This window comes from Haemorhous mexicanus, chromosome 18 (assembly GCF_027477595.1).
Source record: "Haemorhous mexicanus isolate bHaeMex1 chromosome 18, bHaeMex1.pri, whole genome shotgun sequence".
Classification (NCBI taxonomy): domain Eukaryota; kingdom Metazoa; phylum Chordata; class Aves; order Passeriformes; family Fringillidae; genus Haemorhous; species Haemorhous mexicanus.
The window spans coordinates 5,880,284-5,898,746 of record NC_082358.1 but is presented as its reverse complement, the minus strand read 5'-3'; the positions used below and the strand labels follow the sequence as shown (position 1 = coordinate 5,898,746).

At 42.6% G+C, this 18,463-nt stretch overlaps 1 long non-coding RNA gene across 1 annotated transcript in view; it reads right to left on the bottom strand.

The window, feature by feature from the left end:
- Nucleotides 1–543: 543 nt before the first annotated feature.
- LOC132335913 (uncharacterized) overlaps nucleotides 544–18,463 on the bottom strand; it is a 30,598-nt gene continuing 12,678 nt past the window's right edge. Inside the window, exons 4-6 of the long non-coding RNA XR_009488771.1 lie at nucleotides 13,465–13,618; nucleotides 12,634–12,940; nucleotides 544–2,152 (exon numbers count right to left, since the gene is read on the bottom strand). This is a non-coding gene — a long non-coding RNA (uncharacterized LOC132335913). The remainder of the gene's footprint in view (nucleotides 2,153–12,633; nucleotides 12,941–13,464; nucleotides 13,619–18,463) is intronic.

Here is an 18,463-nt window from a genome sequence, read left to right as displayed (position 1 = left end):
ACCAAGCTATTGTTTGCTGCAGTAGTAAGCTGAATAAAAATGAAATCTCTTTAGGGTTATTTTTATGGATTATACAGCTTTTAGCTAACAATTACTCTGCCTCTAAGGCTAACATGATTTAGATGTTCTCTTTTTTGGGAAGAGAACAAACTGGCACATGGACACATTGACAAGGCCAGGTTGCAAAGCACCTCTGATGTCCAGTTAACATCTGGGCAATTTCACAGGACACGGTCCATAGGCTTTTTTGTATTTCTTTGCCACTGGAAACTTTGGAGGGTGAATATCTTTGGAGACAAGGCCTACAGAGGAGGCCAAACAACATGGTGTAAACACATAAGCTTTGCCTAAGTGCACTGCACCTTTATCCAGTCCTAAATTGAAATACTACTCTTTGCAATAAGCATAATGAAAAGAGAGGGAAACCCATTTTTTGCCAGTTTTGGAAGGGCAAGGGTGATTTCTACTGTACCTGTTTATACATGGCTGCTTAGACAACAGCTGAAATTGGCCTTGATACAGGAAATGCAAAAGAAAGCAAAATGCATGAGTGATCTATAACATTATTTATTGTGGCAGCTTTGGGTCATTCCACAGGTCACATATTTGCTTTATTGGATTACAAGTGAACACATGTGTGCATTACACACAGAAAAATTCTTGTCCCTTTTGGTCTGAATTTTTGGCTAGGTGGCAAGAAAATACCAGTTGTCCTTTACCATAGTGAAACACTGACAGAAAGCTTTACCCCAGCCCCTGCCAGCCTCACCCCAAACCTCTGTCCAGCTCTCCTTCAGCCATGCACAGGTGTCCCCTTCTTGTCCCAATATGGTCCCCTTAACCTGAGCCACTGTTCCAGCCTCCCCTCCAAGCCATTCATGCCTGTGGAGTGGGCAGCTGGCTGCCAGTCCCAATCCTGGTTTTGTGGAAATCAGACAAATCTCCCATTTCTGGAAGGAGTAGCTGCCCTAAATCTCCGTCACTGGTGCAGCTCCTTAAGAGCACAGTAATTCTCCACCAAATTGAATCTTCCCTGACAATTGGCAGCACATCAGAGACAATTCACAGGCATATTTTTTCCCCTTTCCTAACAGGAAATAGGGCTTGTGTTACATTTACAGTGACCTGGAGCTCTGGGGGCAGACTAATATCTCACCTAAACAAACAGACAGTATTTCTTCCCTGATACAGGCAGATGGGCTGAAAGGGAAAGCTGACTTGGCTCTGGCCTTCCCAGCTCCCAGCAGCAGTGTGGGAGGCACCAACAAAGTGCAAACCTGTGAACACCAACACAGGGATCCCCAATGCAGCACAGGATGATGGCTCAGAAAGTTTGGAGCTGCAGGTCAGCCTTTGCACTTGGTCTTTGTTTTTGTTTTTATGAAATTACCATTGTCTCATCTCCTGTGGACCTCAGGGGGGTCCCTCTGATGGTGTGGACTGGGGGGTTCAGTGCTCAACCCATAGTAAGGCAGAGAGGACCCAAACAGCCTCCTCTGCTAAACCTCTCCACCTCCTCGCAGTCTGCAGCATTTCCCCAGGAGGTTCTCACTTGCCTTTGTGGGGACAGAGAGATAATGCAGGGCTTTATTTGTGGTGGATTTGAAAAAGCAAACGCCAAACTGTGTAAAACGACTCTGGGGGACAGTAACTTACAACAGATGTCACGACTGTTCAGTGTCTGACTGACGAGAGAGCTCTCAGAAATAATAAACGCCTACATGTGCTTGCAACACAAATAGTATTCAGATACTATTTTTCTTGGATTACCCTGCCCTGATGTGCTACATGTCTGCTTTGCCCTGAAGTGATAGCCTGTTCATCCCTTGTAAAAATCAGAGAAACAAACCCAAACTTGATGGGGAAATCTCCTGATTGCAAAACTCCACACCAGAAGTGCATTGCACCAAGCATGCACATGAAAAGCAGAAGTGAAAAGGAGTTTCACACCCATTAACTCAAAAAGCCAAAGGCAAGAGAAAATCCTGCATGTTTCAATGGCTCACCTGTCCCAGAAATGGGATTCACCTCTCTGCTGCCCACAACCCCACTCAGCTTAGCAGGAGCTGCTGCTCTGGAATAAAAAGGCATTGCTTGAGATCCTCATCTTCCCCCAGTGTGCACAGGATCAGACCTCACGAAGTTCCCATGCCTGTAGGATAACCAAGGAAAGCCCAGTTTAGAGATGAAGGCAACATGTCTCCCATATCTCAAGTATTTTTTGCTTTTCAAAATCCCATGGAGAACTAAAAACTCTGCAGCCCCTCCCCTGCATGTCTGTCCCCTGTGGCAAAGAGGGAGTCACAGCAAAGTGGAGGCACTCCCCAACAGCTCAGGGTGAGCACCCATGTGAGGGAGCCTCCTCTGTGCAACACCTTCCTGAGCCTTGGCCCATCCAACAGCATTCCTGTCTGAATCCAGTACAGGAAAAAATACACTCCAGGCTGTTGAGAGCCAGACAAAATCTGCCTTTCTAGACAAAACCAGAATAGCGGCAGGAGGAGTGAAATCCAAAGTGGGATAAATGTCTGCAGCAGAAAATATTCTCTGAGGGAGCAGCAGAGAGACAGTGTCAGGGGAAGGAGAGATGCTGCTGGAATGACTGGCTTTGAGCTGTCGTGTTGGCTTTTCAGTGAAACCACAAGTCTGCTCATGAGAGGCACAGAGCTCTCTCTCCCTGGTTGTTTCCAGGAATCGGCCATCGGCAGTTGACAATTAGAGGAGCAGGGTGAGAGCTGTGGCTGGCTGCTCTCCGCAGCTCTGAGGTTCTTGGTTCACTTGTTTTGCAAGAGAAACAGCTGTTGGCCTTTGGTTTTCTGTGTCACTCATGGCCATGGTGTTGGATAGAGGTGTTTTAGGATGACCATGTCTGTTTACACCGACAGCTACAACAGCACCCCTACAAATCTCACCTTGTTAGGTGGACAAGTCATGTGCCAGCCAGCTATCACTCCTACTGGTGTGGATACTCTCTAATCATCCCCTTCTCTACTTCTGCTAGGCCAGGGCTGAATTTGGGAAAGCAACTGAGTTTTAACTCCCTTAATCTATTTTGGGGCCCCCAAAACCTCCTGCTGAAGCTTGGTGAAACCCTATGCCAGCCTCAAATGAGTGAGAATTTTCTGTGACTGCATCCTGTGGTTGCAGCTGGTTTTGCAATTAAGTTTGTGTCCTAGTTTCATTCTGAATTTCAGCTGATGCCATGCTCAATTCAGATAAATCAGAACCTTAAAATGAAGCTCAACCCTGTGTGAGCCTCTTCTCTGAACTAACTGCTGCCCAACACTTTTCTGTTTTGTTGTTGTTATTCTCTTTTTTCTCTTTCCCGCCTCATTCCCAGTTGAGTCAAACTCTCTCCTAGTCACTTCTCTTTCCTTTATGGCATAAGGAGTCTCTCAGGGTGTTTGGTGGTGGCTACTGGGCCTTTCCTTGCAAATTCACATTAATCACAGGCTTTGCTTTCAGCCCTCATGCGTTGCTGAAAATATAAATGCAAGCAGCTCTGATCTCCATGGGTGAGCTTGTGCTGATGGGCTTTGAATACTGGGCTCAGTGTCCCCCAAAAACCCACCTGGGGTGCACATGTGCTGAGCTCTCCTGATGCACAGGCAGCAATCACATGTGTGATTGCTGCCTGTGCATCAGGAGAGCTCAGCACATATGACAATGTTTGCGTGGCCTGAGAAGTACTTTCTTGCTTTGGGGTGGAGAGCCAGGGCAGGAGAAGAGGAAGGAGATAACTTGCACTTTCCTAAGACCAGGCTGCTGCCTTTTCACACAGGTATTTTGTTGAGAGGAGCTGGGCAATGACTTCTCTGGGCAAGCCTGCACTCCCTAAAATGAAAAGGAACACCTGCTACCATACGTGAACTTTGATTCCACACTTTAACAAGGTTCTTTTCTATATTTACTATTCAATATCAACAGCACTTCTTATTTTCTGCTTCAAAATTGTCAGGCAATGAGTCATGGAGTGGAAAAAATAAAGGGATGTGATTTCTATGATCCATTTTGTACAGGGAGTACTATAAAAGGTGTAAACAATGTATTATTGCTGTCATTCCTGCTGGCATGTTATTAAGAGCATTTAGGAATCCACTGGACTCCTCTATCATATTCCAGTACAACATCTTTGTCGAATATGCATAAATTGTGAAAGAACTTTATATCAGCTTCAGTCTTCTTTCTCCTATCTTTTTCTGTGTATCAAAAAAATTCAAACAATCAAACAAACAAAAAAAAAGTCAACAGAAAGAAGAAGAAGGAAAAAAAACAACAAAAAAACCCCCAACAGAGTCAATGAAAATGCAAAGGCAGCTTTTGAAAAATCAGAAGTCAAAATGAGATGAAATGTTTCACTCCACACAAATACATGAGATTTGTCCTGCCAGCCTAATTACATGAGGAGCCAACCCTGTGCCCTTTTTATCCCTCTTAGCTGTGTAAACTACTCAAAACTGGAGGGCACATGTCACTTACACTGACATGCAAATCATTACTGCTTTGTCTGCCAGGAAATTTGTGTAAACCAATGCTGAGTTCAGGTTCATTATATTGACATTTTTACCAACAAGTAAATTGAAAGGTTACACTGTTGACATACCAGATGTTATGCAAACTGCTTTTCAAACCATGGTTTCCATACATCTCTATAAATAAATAAATTAGACACTTACAAATGGTGTGTGAATCAATATATGGTAAATCACCAATTTATAAACACATAGCAAAAACTACTGTGTGTAAACCCCATATTTCACACAATGTCAAAACCTCCTTTTCCACCCAGTACTTTTCATTTCCCTGAAAATAGCTGTCATCTATGTAAATGTTTTGCCTCAAGACCAACTGTTCTTGGTAAGAACAGTGCATGGAAACCTGGGTGCCTGAATTAGCACATGGTGTTATCAATGAGAGTCAAGAATCCAAGTGAGACTTGGGCTACAACGCAGCTTTAAGGTTTTCAGTTTATGTAGCTAAAAGAGTAGATTTGCATGTGCTAATTTCAGGAACATTCATTTTTTTTTAATATGGATTTGCTCCAGTTTGGATTTAGCCTCGGGGTATTTTGACCCCCTCCTTCTGCATTCTTTTGTCCCTTGACTCGAATAACAAAAATGAGCAAAATGCTGTTTGTCCAATGAGATACTCATTTCCAATTTGAGACTGTTCTCGCTTCTTGGTGATGCAAATCAGCACTGACCTTGGAAATTCAGGCTCTATGAAGCACATGAGGTTCACCACAAAATCTCAGGGGTTGATACTGTGATTTTAAAATGGTGCTTCATTCCCTTCTTTTCAGGACTAAAACTAAGAGGGGCCGCCCCATCTTAGCTTACAAATGACTTCAGGTACCTCAGGCTCTACTACTGCAGCACAGAAAATGGAGTGTGGTCCTTGTTTGGTCTCCCACTGCAATCACTATTTCTCTAGAAGTCCCCTGCAGTGCCCAAGATTTCTTGTCGTGCCCAGTTTCCAACTTATGAATTTATTTTGGTGTAAATCGGGGCAAAACAGATAGATATCCTAAATCTCCAGCTGCAGAAAAATGAGATTTCTTGAAATGATGGTTCTGCCTTCTGCCAGTTGCCTCATCTCCTGAGAAAGAAATGTCATAACAAATCAGCTTTTATGTAGGGTCTTATATACATCCAACATACAGACACAGAATGGTCTCAGTGCACTCCAAAAGGCTCCTCCAAGCTGGGAGAAGCCTTGATCAGTGCAGACCCTTCTCAAGCAGCTGTGACACAGGACTGTGTCTTTCCCACTTTATAATTCTTTGCTGAGTGCTCATACTGAAATTGTTTCATAACCACATGAATTTGGAGTTTTCATTTCGCCCTTGGAAGAAATGTAGAGCCTGGCACACTGACAAGTATAACAGTGTGTAAAAGCACAATTAACTTATGCTCCCACCCCATTTTTTTACATTTCTAAGGAAGCCCTGAGATTTCAGAGTGATTGTTTTCACTTCAGAGCCAGCAGCACACGATCACTTCATCAGCAGTGCCGTGCGAAACCGGCACGTTTGGCCACTGGCACGAGGAGAGCTCCCAGCACATCCTGCTCCTTCCCCCAGCAACAGGCTCCCCAAACCAGGCACAGGGTAATTAAAAAGGCCAAGCACCAATTAAATACGGTGCTAACAGACTTAGGCACCCTAATCCCCAGGTTTTGTCTTAGTACAACCAACTTTTTAATTTCAAAATGTGGATTTGTCTATGCATAAACAAGTAGCATCTTAGAGATTAAAGATCAAACCAAGTTTTTCAGAATATTTAAGTCAGTTTATGCCCAAAGATGCTGAAGTTATCTACTTTCCAAGTTCTTTGAGATTCTGAATACTCAACTCACCTTGATGAAACACAGACAGCTAAAAAGAAAATGGTTTCAGTCACTCCGTGCCAAGATCCCAACACTACCAATGTTTATGAACTTTGGTATTTACCTGCTTTCCAAAGACAGCTTGGAGAAGCAGAGTAATTGTAAATGTTTGCAGAATGCTGTGTGACTAAGACAGAGCAGTCTGTGAAAGTGGAGCTTACTGAGGCAAGAAACTTTTTAATTATTTTGGAGCTGTTGAATGAGCAAGGCTGAAGTTCCCTGTGCTGAACATGGGTGCTGTTTCAAACCATTGCTCTGAATTTGGTTCCCTGATGAATTCAGCTTCTGCCACTTGCTTCCCCAAGGTCTCAATGACACTATGTAGATCGTCTCACTTGCATTTCATCTTCTTCCTGAGTGTAGACTCCCAAAACTCTTAAATTCTTTGCTGGTCTTACAACAGATCTTAGCAATTGTCTGTTTTCCTTTTAGTCACCCTGGTATTGACCTATCTTTGGCAGCTGCATGCAGATATCTCACTAGTAAGAGGTGATAACACAGATCAGAGCAGCTTTCAGATTTCATCACCCTCATGATCACCTTAAAAACCTCAACTGAAAAAACCCCAAACCAAACTTCCAGAGTTCATCTGTCTTAAATTCTCTTAGAGTTTGCCTAAGATACCCACCAGACCTGTCACTTCTAAGGGAAAACACTTAAACCCACTATCAAGCTATCACTTCAGAACCAGCATCCCTTGGACCATAAATGGCACGAGGCTCCAGCCAGGTCTCCTGTTTCAGCACATTTGATAGATCTGCACATGCTCTGCCTTTACCACCAAGCCCATACAGACATTCTGCCAGACACAACCATCTCTAGCCAGCCTGGCAACCTGCAAGCCCTCCCAGGCCCATGGTCTGGAGAGCCTGGCTGTTACAGGAGGAACAGCCAGCTGCAGAAATGGATAAAACTGCACCTAAAAGCAGAACAGAACAAAACACCACGAGGCCTCTGCGATCGCTCTCCTCACAAGCCTGTGCCCAGATCTGTGCAGTGCTTTAAAACTCTGATTAAATACATGGATAAATCAGTTAAAGTACTCTGCCACTCCCAAAAGTTGCAAGGGTCACAAATTAAGAGCAAAACACACATAAAACCACCCAAAAGGCTAAGGGGACCGCTTAGTTTTACATTGTGATGCTTTGCTCTGTGGATTCTGATTCTTTTTTTTCAATTGATTGTTCATTTTTAATGGAGTTCTAATGAAACACCCTTAAGCTCTGCAGTGGTTTGCATCCATGGTTAGCAAGCCAAATACCAGTGTGTTTTGTTTCACAAGTAGCATTAGAGATAAGAGAGGGTAAGATCGTGCCCTGGTTTTACAAGGCTCTAAGAGGCACTCAGGGGCCATACAGTCTCCTGCTTGGCTGCCTAAAGCCTCCTCTGGTCATTAAATAATGTGAAAGGCTTATAATAACAGCTGGTGACTAATCTATTCCCTTTGTACAAATGTTTTACATTTGTCACTATAACCATTGTAGAGAGACAGCTCTGCTCTCCTGAAAGCTGAATCTTGCCCAGGATTTTTTTTTTTTTTTTAATTTACTTAAAAGTGCACCCTTACAAGTCACCTCTTGCCAAATATTATCACAGCATGATGAGGGCTTACATTCTGTAGTAGGTATAATCAAAAGATTGTAGTCACAGGATCTTTATGATACCAAGGTAAGATAAAATATTAAGCAGGAAAAAGGAGTGGGAAAGGTGTTAAAGAAACTCTTTGTTTAAACTAATTGATACCACACTTTCCAAGAGAAGTTTTCCTCAATCTGCAAATGGAAAAGAACCCTTTGGTTTTGTATGAAGTGAAAAAAAAAAATCTAAAAAAGCCAGTAGAGCACTGGGAGTTGAGATGCACCACAGATGCACCACAGCTAAAGTTCACTATTGTGCCAGTCACAACTGAGGTCTGCCAGACACTGGCTCTCTGCTTTCCAGACACACAGGCTCATTTTTTCCCTTATTTCATGGTTTTAACAGATCACATATGAATTGCACATGAGAATCACACACACCAAACATGCCTCTCTGCTGGTTCAGTGCCTCTTCACTCTTATTAAAGAAATAATATGGCATTCTTGGACATCCCATGTCATCTGTGGGTCATCCTAGGTGAATGGCAAATTATTTCCCTGGATGGCTTCTCCAGATGAGTTTGTGACTTACACAGTGAGGTACAGCCTGACAGTGAGAATGAACCTGGACTTGACCCTGATTTCCTGGAGAAGGACCAGCAGCCTCTTTGTTCTAAAGAAATTTTAATTGTTCACCTTCCACTCCGTGTGCTCATTTATATCTTTTCTACTGGCCTGCTTCCAAGTAAAGGTCCAAGTATTAACCTGGCTCCCAACACTTCAACTGCACCTCTCAGGAATATCAGCCACACACTGTCCCATGTAATTCAGAGCATACACATTCCCTTTTTTCCTCAGACCTTTGCCTTCCTGGCAATAGTGTGGAACTTTCATATTAAAACCCCTTAAAAAGGTAAAAATTCCTAGTAACAGAGATGATGACACTTTTCTTCTATTTTTATAGGTCAGCTGAAGACCAAAGAATTTTACAGTCCTTGTCTTGAATGAAGCCATTTCCTGTCGTTGGTAGTGTCTTTGTATATTCAGGAAGGTAGAAAAGACAAGATTGATGCCTAGATCTGCTCAAAGTATTAAATCAAAGATTTCACCAAAATCTCATTTCTCATTAACCAAAATGTTCCTCAGCTCTGTGTAAGTTGCTGCAAAATCTAGATGTTTAAAATACCCTTCTCAAACAATAAAGCATTTAAATATTTAGTTTTCAGAAGGAAATACCTGCATTTTTCATTAACAGTTTAAAGCACTGATTTTTTTTTAATTTCAAGCTTAAAAATTAAATTGACAAAATCAATTAAATTTTTAAAAATTAAATTCAATTTCCCATTCAACCCCAGAAGGAGCTGAGAGCTTTTCAGTTGACACACTTGGAGTTTTTTTGAATGCACTCGGAAGTTCTTCACAAATATTTTGCTGCATGTTTTCAGAATTGTCAGAACATAAAAACAGCCATGGCTGCACCAGTAAGCTCCACGACTGTGAAGGACACAGATTCACGTGGCCTCCAGCAGCTGTATTCCATCTAATTCTCCTACTGCAGCTTTAGTTTCCTATTGGTTTGGCAACTCTGAAGGTCCAGAATGTCTTGTGGCTAACATTAGGCACGAGAAAATAGGTAAAATTTACTCTGCCTGGAAACAGCAGTGAATTCATGGACATTTTCCATCCCCTTCTGGTCTTCCAGGAATGGTGCCACTCTAGCCTACCTCCTTCTCCTACCTCTGTGTAGGACTCTGTTCCAATGGTACATTTGTGCTCTGCAAATGCATAAATGCACCACAGTGGTGCCAAGGAATAAAGAAGGGCTGGCTTCAGGTGAAGGGAAGGAGAATCTTGCCAATGGAAAAGAACCTGGGAGTGATGAGTCAAGCAAATGCTCAGAAAGTGAGCACTGGGATGGGATGGGATGGGATGGGATGGGATGGGATGGGATGGGATGGGATGGGATGGGATGGGATGGGATGGGATGGGATGGTGACAAAAAGAGATGTTGCTCACAGGAAAGTCACATGAAACATAAACATGTTGCCCAATGCTCCCTGCCATGTCTGGGGCTGGCTAAGTCCTCACAGAGGTACCACCAGGAGGAAACTCTGCTGTTGTGTGTGGCCACCTCTTCCCTGAAATCCAGACTCAGAGAATGAAAGAGGAACTAAACAAGATTCTGCAAAATTTGTGCTCTTTCATAAACCTTTCCTAATGCTGCACTCTTTGCATCAAGCTCAGCTGTGGAGCTTTCTTTTGCGACCTACACTCAATATCTATTATCATCATCAATTGGTCCCAAATCAAGAGCTCCTCTGCAATAAATCTGTGACTGTTGGAACAATGAAAGCCAAATCATGCTCTGTCCAAGAAACTTAATATCTAAATGCAGGACAAGAGAGAGACAGAGACCAAAAACAAGAAATAAAAGAGTTCTGAAAGAGAACAACTGTGATAAGCAGGAGTCCCAGCACATCTTGTTCCCTGGCATTGCCAGCTCCCTTTGTAGGCATCATGGCAGGGGAAAATTTTATTCTCTTGGTCCAAAAAATAACCTATATTTTGAATGTTTTGTTATAAATCTGGTTTGATCAGATATGGGATCTCTGGAATGAGAATGAACACAGGCTATCTTGCCAGACAACTCATAGGGTGGATATCTTTGGGCTGTTTTTCCCAAACAGTTTTATAATCTACACACACATATATTTAACTGTATGCTTTACATGAAAAGCTGTGCCTTAGCCTCATCATGAAAACACATTTTCTGGATAACTGAGATATTTTAATTAAAAAAATATTTTATGACTCGTAATGAACATGATCTTTTAGCAGTTTCTGGCTTGTGAGGTTACAGGGATCAGGCCTGTGCTCCACCCCCTGTGTTAGGAAGAAAAGATCTTTCTGTATGAAAATAGGCCGAATTAAAGAAATCAGCAAAGAACCATAAATTATTCCATCAAAAATTATTTCTAAGATAACTCAGCCCAAATTAAAATTGGTGGAAATACTTCAAGTAACATCAGCAGAGGCAAGTCCTAAGTATAGCCTAGACAATTTTATAAAATAGAAGTGTTGGCATGTTGTATTTACACAGAATTTTTAAGTTCTTTGAGATATTCATGTGCAAGGTCCAGTGAAAGTGAAGGCTCTGTCTCTACCTGAATCACCCCTAGAACTCAATGTGACTTGCTCTGTTCCCACACACAGGAAGCACAGATAGTCCAGCCACAGAGGAAGAGGTAAATTTAATCTATTCAGTGCCTTTCTCATCCAAGCAAAGAGTGGAATTACAGGGGAGGAAATGAGGCAAGCCTCAGCTCAGCGTGCTGGCAAGAGCATCTCAGGCTGTGTGGGGTGGGAGACGGGAAGGCAAAAAGGCCTCCTGAGGTTAAACAGCCACCAGCAAATTCCTGGCCTCCCTCAAACTGGAGGAAGCAGCAAGGAGTGGGATTTGAAGGGATACCGAAATTCCTGCCCAAATTGGCAAAAGGATGATGCAGTTTAGATGTCACCTATTGCAAAACCTGTGCAGAGCCTGGGCACAACCAGTGGGCAGAACAAACAACACCCTCAGGGACAGGGTGGCATTTCTGGGCTGTCCTGTGCAGGGACAGGAGCTGGACATTGAAGATCCTTGTGTGTCCCTTCCAACTCAGGGTATTTTATGATTCTATGAGTTTCGATAACCTAGTGCAGAGAAATCCAAGGATATCTCAAGCTGTTTAATTTAGTTCTGCAGATAGATACAGTTCTGAGAATCTCCACCTGCCACTGCAGTGAGCAAAGGCTATTTTCAAATAGGACAGTGGCTCCCACCCACAATGCAGCCTCCAGCACCAAAACCATTATTAGGGTTTTTAGTTTAAATCTCTATAAACTGTAGCTCAAGACACTAAACTGTTTCCCTCCATTTAGCTTGTCCAAAGCAGTGGAAAAAGTTCACTGCTGAAAAGCAGTGAATTACCATCAAATAATAAGAGTTTGGTGGCTGAAATAAGCTGCCAGTAGCATTGATGAGGCCTCAATTAGGCAGAATTTAGCTGTACCACCAGCATTGCCCAAAGCAGGATGGAAAAGGACTGTCTGACCACTGCTTCCCTGGGGACCTCCAGGGAAATGAGATGTATCTCATGAGCTTCTCAATCAGCAGAAATTGGAAGAAAAACAAATAAAACAGTTGGTGGTCTCAACTGTGCTTCTTGTGGGCAGTCACCCATGTTGCAAAAGCTTTCCCTGTGATGGGCACTAATTGCTCTCCCATGTGAGAGATCTCAGTCAAGAAGTCAGAAGTGAAATTACAACAGAGTTAAGGTCAGGGTGACAAAAGCATTTAGGTGCCTTGCCCCAAATAAGGAGCCAGTGGGAATGCTGGTCCATGTGTAGGGAAAGCCACCTGGACTCACCAGATCCACGCTTAATCCTGAGTAGGTAATCAATAAGTTGCTGTTTCAGAGTTTTTCTACAAAGTAGGAGGAAAGGCACCTCCAAAATCAGATCAGAGCTTCTGTGGGACACACAGCTTCCCTGAAGGTGCCCATTTCAAATGTCAATAGAAAGAAAGTGCTAAAACCTCAGAAAACTGCCCGATCTGAGGTGTCCTGAACCTTGGCCTGTGTATCCACAGCATTCTGCAGACCAGCCCTGATTGTAGGATCTCTCTCACCTCTCATCCTAATGCCTAAAATACTAGTGTCCAGTTTAAGCTGGTCTTCCTCTTGCTGCCTGTTGGGAAACACTTCTCCACTGACCCAGATGGACCTTTCACCAAAATTGGAGGCTTGGAGCGTCTTCAAACAGAGCTTCCTCTTTCCTCTCCTCTGCATGGCCTGTGAGTGAACCTCGGAGCTGTTGCCAGGTTGGAGAGGAAGATCTTGAGTTTTGGATTTGAGGTCTTGATTTCTGAATCATTAGTGAGTTATCACAGTTATCAGAAGTTGTCAGAGAGGGACACACCCTCCCTGCCGTGAAATCTATGGAGAAGTGAACAAAGTGTGAAAAAGCAGTTCTGAAACTGCACATTTCCAAAGAAACCAGATGAAACAGGCAGGCAGTGATTCTCAAACCCAAATGTTAGTTCTCTAATCAGAAAGCAGATCACTGAGTGTTTCCCACGAACAATAAATTTGTGGTTATACAAACTGTACAGGCACAGTTCCTAATACAAATAGAGTACTGGCATTGCTAGCAAGCTCAGTACATACATGTGTTTTTTTCAGTCAAAAATATGTTTTTAATTGCATATCTAATCTTATTTTTAATAATTAACATATAGGCTTGTTTATAGAATTGAAATTTTTGGAAAAAAATTGTAGGAAATACAATTTTTTCATGTTTATCCACATGTACCTAAGAACAGACCCTGAATATTCTTCTCATTACAGAGACACCCTCAAACCCCTTATTTTAAGGAGTTCTCAATCACAGCCTTGATCTTGAGGGATCGTGGGGAGCTGTCAGAAGGTTCTCATGAAAGACACTGTGAAATGGTACATACCTGGTGGCAAGAAAGGGGCATTTGGTGTGATGTGGAGGCATGGTCCTAGGTTTTATTCTTCTGTGTGGTCCCTGCAGGAACAATGTAGAGGGGCAAATCTTCAGGCAATAAAATTTACAGGTAAACTATGTCACACAGCGTCAGAGGATGCATTCTGGAGAGTACAAAGAAACAGAAAACAGAATCAAATGAAATATTAACACTCAGATTAGATGTGGCAAAACTGGAAATATGGAATTTTATTGAAATAAGTTTAATATTTCTGAGAGGTATTTGGTTGGTATCTGGTGGGAATGATTTTCTAATGTGATATTTCAGCGCTCAGAAATGCCAAATGTTTAAAAAGTCACCAATGGTGGTGTTTCAGTGGAAAATGTTGACATTTTTTCACTTGAACATCACTGATTCTTGGGGAATATTTTATTCTACAAAAGCTTTCCAAGACACAGCCAACTCTACATACATACTCTCAAAAGGAGAGTAGAAGGCTAAGGGGGACATTCCTAGCAGAGCAAATGGAGTTTAGGATAACAGGAGCACTTGATGCTGGGTGGGAAGGTGAGTGTGTGCAGGAACTGCTCTGATCTGAAATGTAATGTCCAGCCCTGTCTCCTTTTCAGCTTCAGCTCAGAGTGAGTGTCAGATCCCAGTGTAAACTTTCCCATCTGTGTTATTCTATTAACTGAAAGGGAAAGGGATTAGCATGTGTACTTGTCACATCTTTTGACCTGTTGCACACTGAGACCCGAGGTAATGTTAAAGCAAACAGCATTCTTCTCCCTCTGCCAGGATAAGCAGGGCACGGGGGTGGCGTTTTGTGAGGAGAGAAGAAAGCCAGGCCACGTAAAACAAAGTATGTACCCTGTGCAAAAATAAATCCTGGACGTTGAAGATTTCCAAAGGGTATACCTTAAACAGGGTGAGAGAGAGAGAGAAAACATTTGAGAGGAAAGTTCCCTTCCCTGCCAAGCAGCAGATGGAGGGCCTTCCCACGGAAATAGCTGCAGAAGACAGATCACTGACAGGAACCTCTGCCAAGAGAAGGGGGTCCCACTGCTGTGCTGGTAAAAGCTCAGTGCACAAGAACAGAATCCTCTGATTTAAACTCCTTCTCCAGAGATAGGGGGTTGCAGTGTGGCACAGAGCTCTTTAACAGTGTGGCCCACCCCAAAAAGGAGGCAGGTTTTGGAAGGATTACATGGTTTGGGGTTTCATTCCTTCTTTTCATACAGATCCTGGTTTTGCCCTCACCGTGAGTTTATAGAGCACGTGTGCACACACACAGACATGCCTAATGGCAACCATAATCTGCTTTGCCTCTCCCTTCCTCTTTTATTTCCACAAGGCCTTTGCAGTGATTGGGACAAGATGAAGTGTTGGATGCTGACACTGATAGAGAATCCATTTGGGGATAGAGAGTTTAATGAAGCTGGGCACCAAAAATCTCTTTTTCAAACGTTTCAGTTAACTTGGCACTAAATTATTCATAGAAGAAGAAATTGAGGGCTTTCTGCTCCTTCTGCTTTTTTTTCCTGGGTGCTTCTGATTCCTTTGTAAAAGTCCCTAGGAGTGCATGCACTTTGTACAGGAAGAAAACAAACTCAGCATCTCCAGGACAAAGCAGACAGTTCAGCAGTGAGAAAAAGGCAATTAACTGTATTGCTATCACAGAGAGCCAAAGGAATGGGACAGGATGACCTGGGCACAGTGTGTTAGGAGAGAGCCTCTTCCAAGCAGGCCTAGCAGGTACTCCCTGATATTCCCAACATTTGAACCAGATCCATTTTATTGCTGTTATGGCCAAGGCTTGAGCATCTGATGTCAACAGAGTAGACAATTAATGCAAAAAATTAGCCACAACTGAGGCCCAGTTCCACTTTTGGATGGTTTTCTTTGCTTACCCTGCAAGAACAACATCAACAAATTAAATTGAGTCCAGCAGTAGATTCTCAAGATAGCAAAACACATGAGGAAAGGATGAGGGAGGTGAATTTGTTCAGCCTGAAAAATCTAAAAGTTAAAGAAGGGACTTTAACTGATGCCTGCTACTACGGATAGATGGCTACACAGGAGATTGACTCCAACTTTTCTCAGATACAGTGAAAGGATGAAAGGCAATGATAACAAGTTGCAAAAAGACAAATTCTTACTTCATTAAAAAATAAATTGAAAGGAGGACAGTTAAGTTCTGGAACAGGTTGCACAAAAAGATGGTAAAACACCTAACCTTGCAGATTTTTAAAACTTGACAGAACATGGCCCTGAGAAACCTTAGCTACCTTTGAAGCTGGCCCTCTTTTAAGCAGGGGCAAGTTGATCTACAAATGCCAGTTTCAATCTGAACTAGTCCATGATTCTGAGAGTACCAATTATAATTTCTGCATTGATATAGACAATCACCTTCTGAAATCCCCAACTCTTACCTCAACCCTAATGTCCTCCTCTAAATGAAAACTTTTTCTTTCACTCCTACAAACCAGAAAAGCTTTGCTGGAAATAGAGCCTGCACCACCTGCCCTTTGTGCCTCCATGGCAGGGTTTTTTATTCTCTGTGATCATCATCATCATCATCATCATCTATGACAAAGAGGTCTCCAGAACAGTGCAGCAATATTGGCACAAAACTCCCCTGAAACTCACTGCATTTCTTCTCACTGGCAGAGCCATACTGGCAGGAGTTTGGAGAAAAGACCACTAAGGGTGACACACAACTTTCCTGCAGTGACAATGAGGGGTATCTAAATAAATGTATCAGGGAGAGACAAAGAGGAATATCCTGATTTTCCCTTGATCATTTTAAGAGGAAATATTTCCCTGTATTTTGCCAAATATTAGGCAAAGCTGGGTTAAAGCTGTAGAGAAACTCAAGGGAGATGGAGCATGGAGTGCAGGGAGCACCACTGAGCTTGTCCTGTGTTGTGGGGCACCAGATGAGACCCCAGACTCTGCTGCTGGGACTCCTCACCATGGCTCATGGTGTTCCCAGAGCAGGTATGAGCCCCTCTCTGAACAGACTCCTGAACCACAGTCTGTGGCAGGCTGTGATAATAACTGCAACCATTTCCGTGCTGTGACTGGAAATGTTTTCAGGGTGTAATTTTTGTCTAAAAAAATAAGGCATTTTATGGAGGCCAGGTGCCTGGGTCATTGTTTTGCTCCAAGAAAAAAGAGATAAGAGCCTCACACTTCACCAGAGTTAGTCTTATCCCTTCTCACGACTGGAAGGACCCAGGCTGGCAGTACAGAGCAGTGTTTTCCCAAATTTCCTCAGACAACAACATTACCTCCTCCTTTTCTTCTCAGTTCCTGAATCCTCTTTATGGACTTGCCTCAGAGCAGTACATAAACTGCTCCTTCCCCAGGCTAAGGCTCCACATGCTGTGCAAGCACAGGATGCAACCTTGACACCACTTCCATGGTGCCATCCTTCCAGAAGAGATGGACACAGTGGTATTTGTACTAATTTATAGCCTGATGCCCCTAAAATGACATTTTCTAAGTTCATTGTAAATGCACTGGATGACAGAATAATTCCAAGCACAGAGTCTTGACAACATCTGTGCAGAAGTTTATGGATTTATTAATCTCTAATATTAGATACCAAGAGGTAAAATTACTCAAAGTCAGATGTGAAGGTGCCTGGGTTCTAAGTTGGATATTCACACAAACAGACTGTTCTTTTTAATCAAGCAGTCACCTTTTTTATAGCTGTGTCTAATAATGTACACGTAGATATGCATGCACATAAATACAGAAACACCCACATGTTTTTGTACTGCACACTCCAGATAAAGAGGAGCAGGGAAAAGCACATCAGGGCCCCGTTTCACATCACAAATTTCCAGCCTCCTGAAACAGACAGACAATACGTGTTTTCTCTAGGATTATTCAATCTGTGCACCTAGTCAGTGGCTTTAAAAGGAATCCCAAACTTTCAGCAGATTCCCACTCTAGTTCTAGAGTTCTAGATCCTAGAAAAATGACCTGCATAATGCATTTTAAGTCTTAATTCATTTTTTCTTGATTTATTTATTTCATTTTTAATTCTGTCTGAAGAGAGTTCAAGTGTTTGCAGCCCATTTGGTGCTGCTCTGACACCAGAGTGCCAACATTCCCACCCCAGGGGCTGAAAGGCAGGAGGGTGCACACACCTGTGTGCACACAGACAGGCACACACCCCCAACCCCTGCCAGGCTCTGGGGGCAAGAGACACCTGAGGATTTGTCCTGGTTTAGTAGCAGCAAAGTAAAAGGAAAACATGGTGTGGGATGTTTTATTGCCTTAAGGATTTCTATTTACTTGTTTAAATAATGTTTAAGTTTTATAAATCAGGATTGTTCAATACCTATTTTTTTCATTGTCTATTTAATTTAACCATAATCTATGTCTTCAAATTCTCACTAACAATTCTTATAATCTGCTTTATGTCAGAGCAGGGGTCTGAGGGGTCTGAGGTCTGTACAGGGTGGTGACATTTCTGATAAGAATATCTTCAACTTTTTATTCTTTAGAATAGGTGAAAACAAGGATCACCAAAGCATTTCTCAAAGCTGTTGCAAAGATACAGAGCTTTCTTTACAGGCAGGAATCTAGACCAAGTCTCTCTCTAAAATAATAAGTGGTGGTGAATGGCACTGGCCAAATGGCTTAGAAAAAAAAAGTTTTTTTACCTCAACTGTGAAGGGCAGCAAACTGCAAATCATCCACTGGCTTCAGTGGAGTTAGGGTTCTACACGGAGTGTTCTGAAGAGCAAAATATATTCTCTGGTTGCATAAGTGAGAGCAGTATTTGGTTTGCACTTGATCTTCCCTAATGTCCCTCATCACCCCCAGCCTTTGGGTACCTCTAAACTCAGTGTTTTTACTGTTTTTACCTGTTCTGTCACTATGCTCCCTGCAATCAGTGCTGTCCACACACTTGGTATAAATGGTAAATAAAAAGCAACTGTACCAGTGAAAAATAATTTCAGATTTATCTGTCTACCTTATGTGGAGATGG